This window comes from Castor canadensis, chromosome 18 (assembly GCF_047511655.1).
Source record: "Castor canadensis chromosome 18, mCasCan1.hap1v2, whole genome shotgun sequence".
Lineage (NCBI taxonomy): Eukaryota > Metazoa > Chordata > Mammalia > Rodentia > Castoridae > Castor > Castor canadensis.
In genome coordinates, this window is record NC_133403.1 from 39933906 (window position 1) to 39943325 (window position 9420).

At 40.7% G+C, this 9420-nt stretch overlaps 1 non-coding gene across 1 annotated transcript; it reads right to left on the minus strand.

Moving 5' to 3' along the window:
* Nucleotides 1-4240: 4240 nt before the first annotated feature.
* Trnav-gac (transfer RNA valine (anticodon GAC)) lies at nucleotides 4241-4313 on the minus strand. The gene has a single exon. It is a non-coding gene; the product is annotated as a tRNA-Val (tRNA).
* Nucleotides 4314-9420: the final 5107 nt, after the last annotated feature.

Sequence of the window (9420 nt, forward strand, 5' to 3'; positions counted from 1 at the left end):
TCACAAAAAAGGGCTGGTGGAGCGGCTCAAGGTGTAGGCCCTGAGTTCAAGCCCCAGTATCACAAAACAAACAAACAAAAATGTTGAACTCAAAACAAATGCTGCATAATTTCATTCTCGATAGAATCAAAGGAAATCTCTACTCGGGGTATGGCTCAAGTGTTAGAGCATCTGCCTTGCACTAGACCTTGAGTTCAATCACTAGTGCCAGCACTGCCACAACAGCAAAAATCCAAAACAACAGGAATCAAACTCACAGAAACAGAGTAGAGAGTGGTTGACATGGACCATGGGGAGGCAGAAATGGGGAGATATTGGTAAAAGGGCACAAATTTTGACCACTAGATATACAGCATGGTAATCTAGTTAATAGTAACCTTCAATTTAGTAGGAGAATAGACTTAAGTATCTCATCATACACAGACACACCACACATACACACACACTCACACCACCCACTCATACCACACACACACACACTCACACACACACACACACAGAGTAATCAGATGAGGTGATGGATATGTTAAAAAGTTTGACTGTGGTGATTGTTATACAATGAATATGTATAACAAAACATTGCATTATACAGCGGACAGAGTGGCTGGCTCAAATGGTAGAGAGCCCACCTAGCATATGTGAAGTCCTGAATTCAAGCTCTATACCATCAAAAAAAAAAAAAAAATCCCAGGCACTGGTGGCTCATACCTGTAATCCTAGCCACTCAGGAGACAGAGATCAGGAGGATCACGGTTCAAAGCCAGCCAGGGCAAATAGTTTGCGAGACTCTATCTCAAAAAAATCCATCACAAAAAAGGGCTGGTGGAGTGGCTCAAGGTGTAGATCCTGAGTTCAAACCCCAGTACCAAAAAAAAAAAAAATCACATGTACACCTTAAATATATATACTTTATTTGTCTACTGTACCACAATGAAGATGAGGACAGAGGGGAAGAAAAAATGTTCAACTCTACCAAAAATAAGAGATGCAAACCAAAACAGGGAAAATGCCACTGTTTATACAGAATATTTAAGACAAGATTTAAATAAATTAATAGATGACTGATAATCAGGGTATGAAGAATCAGGTTCTTTCTTTACAAAACTGATAGGAATGCAAATTGATGTAAGCTTTCCCTGGACAAATTTGCTGCTGTGTATCAAAGCCCTAAAAAATGTTTATATTCTTTGGCTCCATTATCCTCTTTCTGGGATTTAACCATGGAGAATAATTATGCCTTCTTTTCATGAATATTTATGATACTTATGAATTCATTATTCGTTAGTGTGCTCATAATGAGAACTGGACTCTATCTCAAGGTCATCAATAAGAACTTAAGGATATAAATTATGATTCATACACAGCAAGGAATACAGGGACAGCCAATTTATTTTGTACAAAATACTTAATGACTCAGAATAATGTCCATTATCTATCTATCAATCTTTGTTTTTCTTTTCTTAATCAGAAAAAAAAAACATTAAAAGAAACAAAAAACATTGTCTTTGGTCTTAGCTGGGTATGGTGATGAATGTATGTAATCCCAGCTAAGAGGGTGGTTGAGGATTGAGGAGTGGAGGACAGCCTGAGCAATTTAGCAAGACCCTGTTTCAAAATAAAATTTATAAAGGACATGTAGCTTAAAAAAAGAAAGACTTTGGTATTTGTAACCATCTTTACAGCAGTGTCTCTTTTTTTTTTCTTTTATTATTCATATGTGCATACAAGGCTTGGTTCATTTCTCCCCCCTGCCCCCACCCCCTCCCTTACCACCCACTCCTCCCCCTCCCTCTCCTCCCCACCCCCTCAATACCCAGCAGAAACTATTTTGCCATTATTTCTAATTTTGTTGTAGAGAGAGTATAAGCAATAATAGGAAGGGACAAGGGTTTTTGCTGGTTGAGATAAGGATAGCTATACAGGGTATTGACTCACATTGATTTCCTGTGCATGGGTGTTACCTTCTAGGTTAATTCTTTTTGATCTAACCTTTTCTCTAGTTCCTGGTCCCCTTTTCCTATTGGCCTCAGTTGCTTTAAGGTATCTGCTTTAGTTTCTCTGCGTTAAGGGCAACAAATGCTAGCTAGTTTTTTAGGTGTCTTACCTATCCTCACCCCTCCCTTGTGTGCTCTCGCTTTTATCATGTGCTCATAGTCCAATCCCCTTGTTGTGTTTGCCCTTGATCTAATGTCCACATATGAGGGAGAATATACGATTTTTGGTCTTTTGGGCCAGGCTAACCTCACTCAGAATGATGTTCTCCAATTCCATCCATTTACCAGCAAATGATAATATTTCGTTCTTCTTCATGGCTGCATAAAATTCCATTGTGTATAGATACCACATTTTCTTAATCCATTCGTCAGTGGTGGGGCATCTTGGCTGTTTCCATAACTTGGCTATTGTGAATAGTGCCGCAATAAACATGGGTGTGCAGGTGCCTCTGTAGTAACCTGTGTCACAGTCTTTTGAGTATATCCCCAAGAGTGGTATTGCTGGATCAAATGGTAGATTGATGTCTAGCTTTTTAAGTAGCCTCCAAATTTTTTTCCAGAGTGGTTGTACTAGTCTACATCCCCACCAACAGTGTAAGAGGGTTCCTTTTTCCCTGCATCCTCGCCAACACCTGTTGTTGGTGGTGTTGCTGATGATGGCTATTCTAACAGGGGTGAGGTGGAATCTTAGCGTGGTTTTAATTTGCATTTCCTTTATTGTACAGCAGTGTCTCTAAGCAAGATAATTCTACTCAAGCTAAGTCTCTCTTCCTGGGAGAATGACTCCATCCATACTGCATCCAGCATGGGTTTTGGGTTTTTGGAAAAGCACCTCTTATCAAAATGGAGATGAAAGTACCGTCAAATGACTGAGCAGTACTTCCATCAGGTCAGCTATATATATTTTAATGGTACTGGGGTTTGAACTCAGGGCCTACACCTTGAGCCACTCCACCAGCCCTTTTTGTGAAGGGTTTTTTTGAGATAGGGTCTTGTGGAATTATTTGTGTAGGCTGGCTTCAAACCTCAATCCTCCTGATCTCTGCCTCCTGAGTAGCAAGGATTACAGTTTTGAGACACCAGGGCCCAGCTCTGTGATATTTTTATTCTAACACCCAAAATAAAACTTGAAAAGCACCGCTTTGCAGGCCAGGTAAGAATTTTAGGAAACCAGGGTTATGACAGATCTGGACATTTTTCTCCTATTAAGTACCAGGAATTAGAAAACTCAATGATGGCTCATTCATTACAGAACAAACAAAAAGCAAAAATGCTGACTTATGTCAACCACCTCCTAGTATTTTCTATACACTCCTTTGCCTATGCTACTAACTTTGTGTGACTCAGCCAGGCATTCACCATCAATTCAATGACTTTCCCAGTGACTTAAAAACGTGGGTTTTTCTCAATGTAAGTATTGGAGTTTCCAGGTTCTGGCTGGGAGATTTTAAGTTCACAGCCAGAAATAAGTGTCAACTTCACCTAGGATTTGTCCTACTTCTCTAGAAAGTACCATTTTTCTCGTCTTCTTTTTGGCAGTAGAGAGCAAAAACAGGGACTTCCACAGACCAGGCAATCCCTATACAACTGAGCTGTACCTCAGTCCCTAGAAAGTATTTTTTCAAGCATTAAATGGTGAAATAGCTAACTATTAAAATAAAGGAGGCCATTCTGAAGAGCTAACTTGAGTTAGAAGAGAGAAAATTTAAGTAGAATCAAGTCAAACAAAACAAAACAAAAATATCTTCAATGCAAGGCCAGAAGAGCTATGTTTCGCAAACCTTCCCAACAGTGCTCTAAAGAAAAAACTATTTTACTTTTAGCAAAAACATATTAAGGTGTGTGTTTAGAAATATTCAAAATCATTCTATAATCATGATATATAAAAGTTGCTACAAAGCCAGTGGCTCCTGCCTGTAATCCTAGCAACTAGGAGGTAGAGATCAATAGGATCTTGGTTCGAAGCCAGCCCTAGGCCAATAGTTCAAGAGACCCTATCTCGAAAGAATCCATCATAAAAATAGGGCTGGTGGAGTGGCTCAAGGTGAAGGCCCTGAATTTAATCCCCATTCCTATCCCCACCCCCAAAACAAGTATTGTGACACTAAAAGATGTAAGGATTTCAGAACGAGGATGGATAAGAGGTTGACATTTTAGGGAACAATTACAAGACATGTGAGAATCTTTTTGTTTAATCTTTTTTTTTTTTTCTTATAAACCTGAAACCGGAACCCTTTTTTTTTTTTTGGTGGTACTGAGGTTTGAACTCAGGGCCTCACACTTGTCAGGCAGGCACTCTACCACTTGAGCCACTCCACCAGCCCTGTTTTGTGCTGAGATAGATTCTCACTATTTGCTTTGGCTGGCTTTGAACCAAGATCCTCCTGATCTCTGCCTCCCAAGTAGCCAGGATTACAGGTGTGAGTCACTGAGCCTGTTTGAAACTGGAATTTTTAAGGCAAGGCTCCTTATTTTTGCCACCTGAATACTTCCATCCTCAACGCTTGCCTTGTTCATTCATCGGTTGACTAAGTGTTCATGTTTCATGGTGTGTGTCCAGCTTGGCTGTAAATGGGCACAAGCATCAGCCTGTCTGTCTTGGACTGTAAACTGTTAGTGAGAAGAGGCACAGCTTGGCTAATTCTCTCTGTGAATTATTTACTGTGACACAGCATACATGATTAGGGATTTAATAAATGTGTTTGTTGACTATGATTTTTTTTCTATGTAGTCCAGACTGGCCCCTAACTCTATCCTCCTACCTCATCCTCTCCAGAGGGTTGGGATTTCAGACATGAACCACCATGCCTGGCTGACTGTCATCTTTAGAGTGAGGTTTAATCTTCTTGATCCTGCCAGCAGTTCTCAAGAGAGTGAGGAAAGTTGACTTGATCTCTTTTTAATACACAGTGAGTCCTGGATGCTTATGTCTAGTAAGATAACTAGATCTGTCTGCGATATGATGGTGAATGTCTGAAATGCTACATTTTCACACTTCTGTAGTTGTTTGATGTGATTTTTTTACAAATACTGGAAGCACGACTTGAAATAAGTTTTTTAAAACAGGACTCACTTCAGTATGAAATTCAGAGGTTGTGGTATTCCAAGTGCTCTGTCTCACATAGATGGAAAATTACAAAGTTTCATTTTGACTTTAACCAATTATTATTGAAGATGGGACGCAGAGCCTTGAGTGTGCTAGGCAAGTGCTCTGCCACACACTTTCCCCCAGCCTTTTTCTGTTTTTTTTTCCCCTAAAAAAGATTTTTTTTTTTGGCAGTACTGAGGTTTGAAGTTAGGGTCTCAAGCTTTCTAGGTAGATGCTCTATCACTTGAACCACTCCACCAGCCCTTTTTTGTAATAAGTTTTTTCAAGATAGGGTCTTGAGAACTATTTGCCTGAACTGGCTTTGAACTGCGATCCTCCTGATTTCTATCTTCTGAGTAGTTAGGATTACAGGTGTGAGCCACTGGTGCCTAGCTCCCAGAAGGATTTTAAAGAGGAAAAGACAAGGTCCAATTTATGGTGTCAAAAGGCAATTTGTCCTCAGAACAGAGAATGGCTTGGCAAGGCGAACCAAGGAAAGCATCTGTCTGAGCAAGGAGCAGGGGCCAGGGATGGAGAAGTGGGTGACTGTGAGTGGAATGTGGGGGCCAGAGTTACCTGGATATGGGATCTTGGCTACAATTATCTTGATAAAACAGAAAATTTTTTCTCTTAATTTATATTTTGAAATTTTTATAAAATTTTTGAATTTAGACGAAAATTACATGCCTGTAACCTAGCTACTTAGGAGGCGAGATCAGGCGTATCGAAGTTTGAAAGCAGCCTGGGCAAATAGCTCTTAAGACCCTATCTCAAAAAATTCCATCACCAAGAAAAGGGGGGGGAGCACTGATGGAGTGGCTCAAGGTCCTGAGTTCAAACCCCAATAGCACACACACACAAAAATTCTTGGTGAAGACCCAGGAGGAAAGCAATCTTAAATCACTTTTCATAGCATAATAATTTATAAAAACCACATTTGTTAAAAGTATGAGCCTGAGCTACTGGAGACAGCTTCTGGTGCCATGTTTGCCTGGAGGTAGACGTGTGGTCCTGGGCAGCTTCTGCCCCTGGGAAATGGCCCCTTCCTCCTCAAAACACCTACAGCAAACTCTTGAATAGGGCCACTATTCAATCTGGAATCTCCAGGTTAGCACAGGACTCTTTCCAGATACACCACACTAAGAGACCAGTCTTGAAGAAATGGAAAACTGTCTAATTAAAACAAAAATGGTTTTCTCAATCTGACTAACATGTTATTTTCTCTTGGCAAGCATTTGTACTTAGTGCATTTAGGACAATGATTACCAAAAGTAAGCAAACCCAAAGACTTATCTTGCAACTTACATCAAAAAGCCAAGAAATGGGCCAGTGAAGTAACTACAGAGCTCATGCCTAGCAAGCATGAGGCCCTAAATTCAAATCTCAGTATTGCCAAGAAATCAGCAACTAGGAAAAAAAAAAAAAAAGCAGAGAATGAAACAAGTTTCACAGTGTGAGAGAAAATTCTGGAAACTTTTTCACTTCTTGAGTGATGGTATCAGTTTACATGATTTGGTATTTCGTGTGCCCTCATTGCTGAAGGCCTTAAAGTGACTGTCACCATCTAAGGACAGTGTCAGCAATATGGATTCCACCAAGTATTGTTCCCATCCAAATCCAGAAGTGTTGGCCCTTGAAACTTTTGTCTACAAGATGCTGACTATAAGCTTTGGCTCTAATTTCCTTAGTCCAAGAGTAGAAACAGGAGGACAATCTCTGTTCTAAAAAATATAGTACACAGACAACATAATCTAAATACTAAACTCCCTCAAAAACCAAAACGAAAAAGAATATAGTAGCTAGTCGTAGGGTTGGGCATGGTTGTGTATGACTGTAACATCAGCCATCCGGGAGGTGGAGATAGGAGGATCATGAGCCAAGGCTGAGCTAGGCAAAAATATGACACTCTGTATCTAAAAAAACCTGTTCTGTCTCAAAGACTTGGGAAAATTAATTAAAATAAAAACAAACTGAAGCAAAAAGGGCTGGGCGTGTGTGGCTCAAGTGAAAGCATGCTTGCAAGAGCAAGGCCCTAAGCTCAAACCCCAGCACCGCCAAAAAAAAAAGTCGTCAAATCTTATCCTCAGAGGGATACACTCAAGGCCCTCCGTGTGTGCCTAAAACCACATAACCCTAAACCCCATAAGACATATATTTTTACTATATGTACATGTGCGTGATAAAGTTTAATTTACAAATCACGTCCCATAAGAGATTAACAGCAATAACTAATACTAAACTAGAACGGTTCTAACAATTTACTCTAATAAAATTGCCAGCATCACTGTTCTTGCATTTTGGGGCCATTATAAATCTTAGGGGAAGTCAGCGCTGCGGTAAGCAACAGTCCATCTGATAACCCAGAGGCCTTTAAGTGACTTACACATGGGTAGACCAGAGAGCACGACCGGGGCAGAGGGGTGATTCACTCTCCTGGTGGGTCAGGGTAGGTTGGCACAAGATTTCATGCCACTTCTCAGAATGGTGCACAAGTTAAAATTTATGTTGATTTCTGGAGGTTTTCATTTAATATTTTTAAACTTCAGTTAATCACAAGTCTGAAACTGCAGGAAACAAATTTGGTGTGGGAAGGGACTATTGTAACTTCATTCTGTCACACGCGGCAGCAGAGGTCACATGTTCTTTTAAAGAAAGCAAGTTCTCTCAGCTGGCGGAGTGGCGCAAGCAGTAGAGCACCTGCTTAGCAAGTGTGAGGCCCTGAGTTCAAGCTCCAGTGCTACTAACATAAAATAAAGTCAAGTAAAATAGAAGAAAACAAAGCAAGTTCTGTAAGTCAGTTATGATTAAGTAGGAGAATAAGGGTATTTGAAGAGGCTTGTTCCAAAGTGTGGAGGGGGAGAAAGTAGGGTTGTTTTCTGGTTTTTGTTGTTACTGTTTCATGTTTGCCTGCAAAAGACAAATGTGCTAGTGTATTTTAACACAAAATTACTTCAGTTGTGTAGAATTTGGTCTTAAAACTAGAGCAGGAGGAAGAAAACAGTAGAGTTATTTCCCTTAGAGTTTTGCCACTTGCAGCAGGTTGAAGGGTGACCTTTCAAAAGTTATGTCTACCCAGGACCTGTATGTGGGAACTTACTTGGAAAAAGGGTCTTGGTAGATGTAATTAAGGATCTTTTGGTGGTACGAGGGTTTGAACTCAGGGCCTACACCTTGAGCCACTCCACCAGCCCTTTCCTGTGATGGGTTTTTTTGAGATAGGGTCTCACGAGCTATTTGCCCAGGCTGGCTTCGAACTCCTCCTGAGTAGCTAGGATTACAGGTGTGAGCCACCAGTGCCCAGCTAGGAAGCTTTAGATGAGATTGTTTTGGGTTATAGGACTGGGCCCTAAGGCCAATGCCCAGTGTCATAAGGAATGTAGACACAGAAGGTCACGTGAAGACGGAGGCAGATATCAGAGTGATACAGCCAGGAACCAAGGAATACTGAGAGCACCAAACCTGAGAGAGGCAAAGAAAACTTCTCTACAGCCTTTGGAGGCACACAGCTCTGCCAACACTGCAATTTTGACTTCTGGTCTCCAAAGCTGTGAGAGAATAAATTTCTGTTATTCAAGCCACTGAGCTTGTGGTAATTGGATACAACAGCCCTCAGAAACTGATAAACCACTTCTGGCATTTCCCACTCATTGTGGCCATTTAAATTCCATGAGAAGAGGGGCCCTGTCCTTTTGTTTGGCACTTGGCACACAGTGAGTGCTCAAAATGAACCAAATGATAGGAGCTATGTATTCCATGGGGAAAGGTTACTGGCTCTGCATTTTGTGGGAGATGAAATGTCTCAGTATTGTATAATGTTTACAATCTCCATTAAAGAGGGTATGGTGAATGGAGATTACTGTACAAGAACGAACTTGTTTTGCAAGGCCTGTCTCTTTGTTAGAAGAATTGAAACACAGGTGAACATGACCCTGGAAGGGGGATAGGAGACTTGGCAGCTGTTTTAACTTTCATCACTGCTCATTAAAACTCAGGCAAGAGAGCTCAGGAATAGCTCAGTTTCCCAAGCTATGAAAAGAAGAAAACCCTGTCCCTGTTCTGCCTACTAAAGAGGATTATGGGGTGTGGAGGTGTATGTAGGGGGGAAGCCTGTAAAATTGGTTCTACCTTAATTCTTGCACTCTTTGGAAGCCACTTTAAAGTCCTGCTTCTGTTTCACTTGGTATTTTTCAATTATTCAGCAAAGTTTAAGACATAAGATGATCTCCATTTTACTGATGAAGAAACTTATGGCAGAAAAGGATTTACATGTTCAAGGAGACAAAGGAATTCATCAGAAGAACTCCAAAAAGATTCCACGAGTCCACCCACAGTGATTAT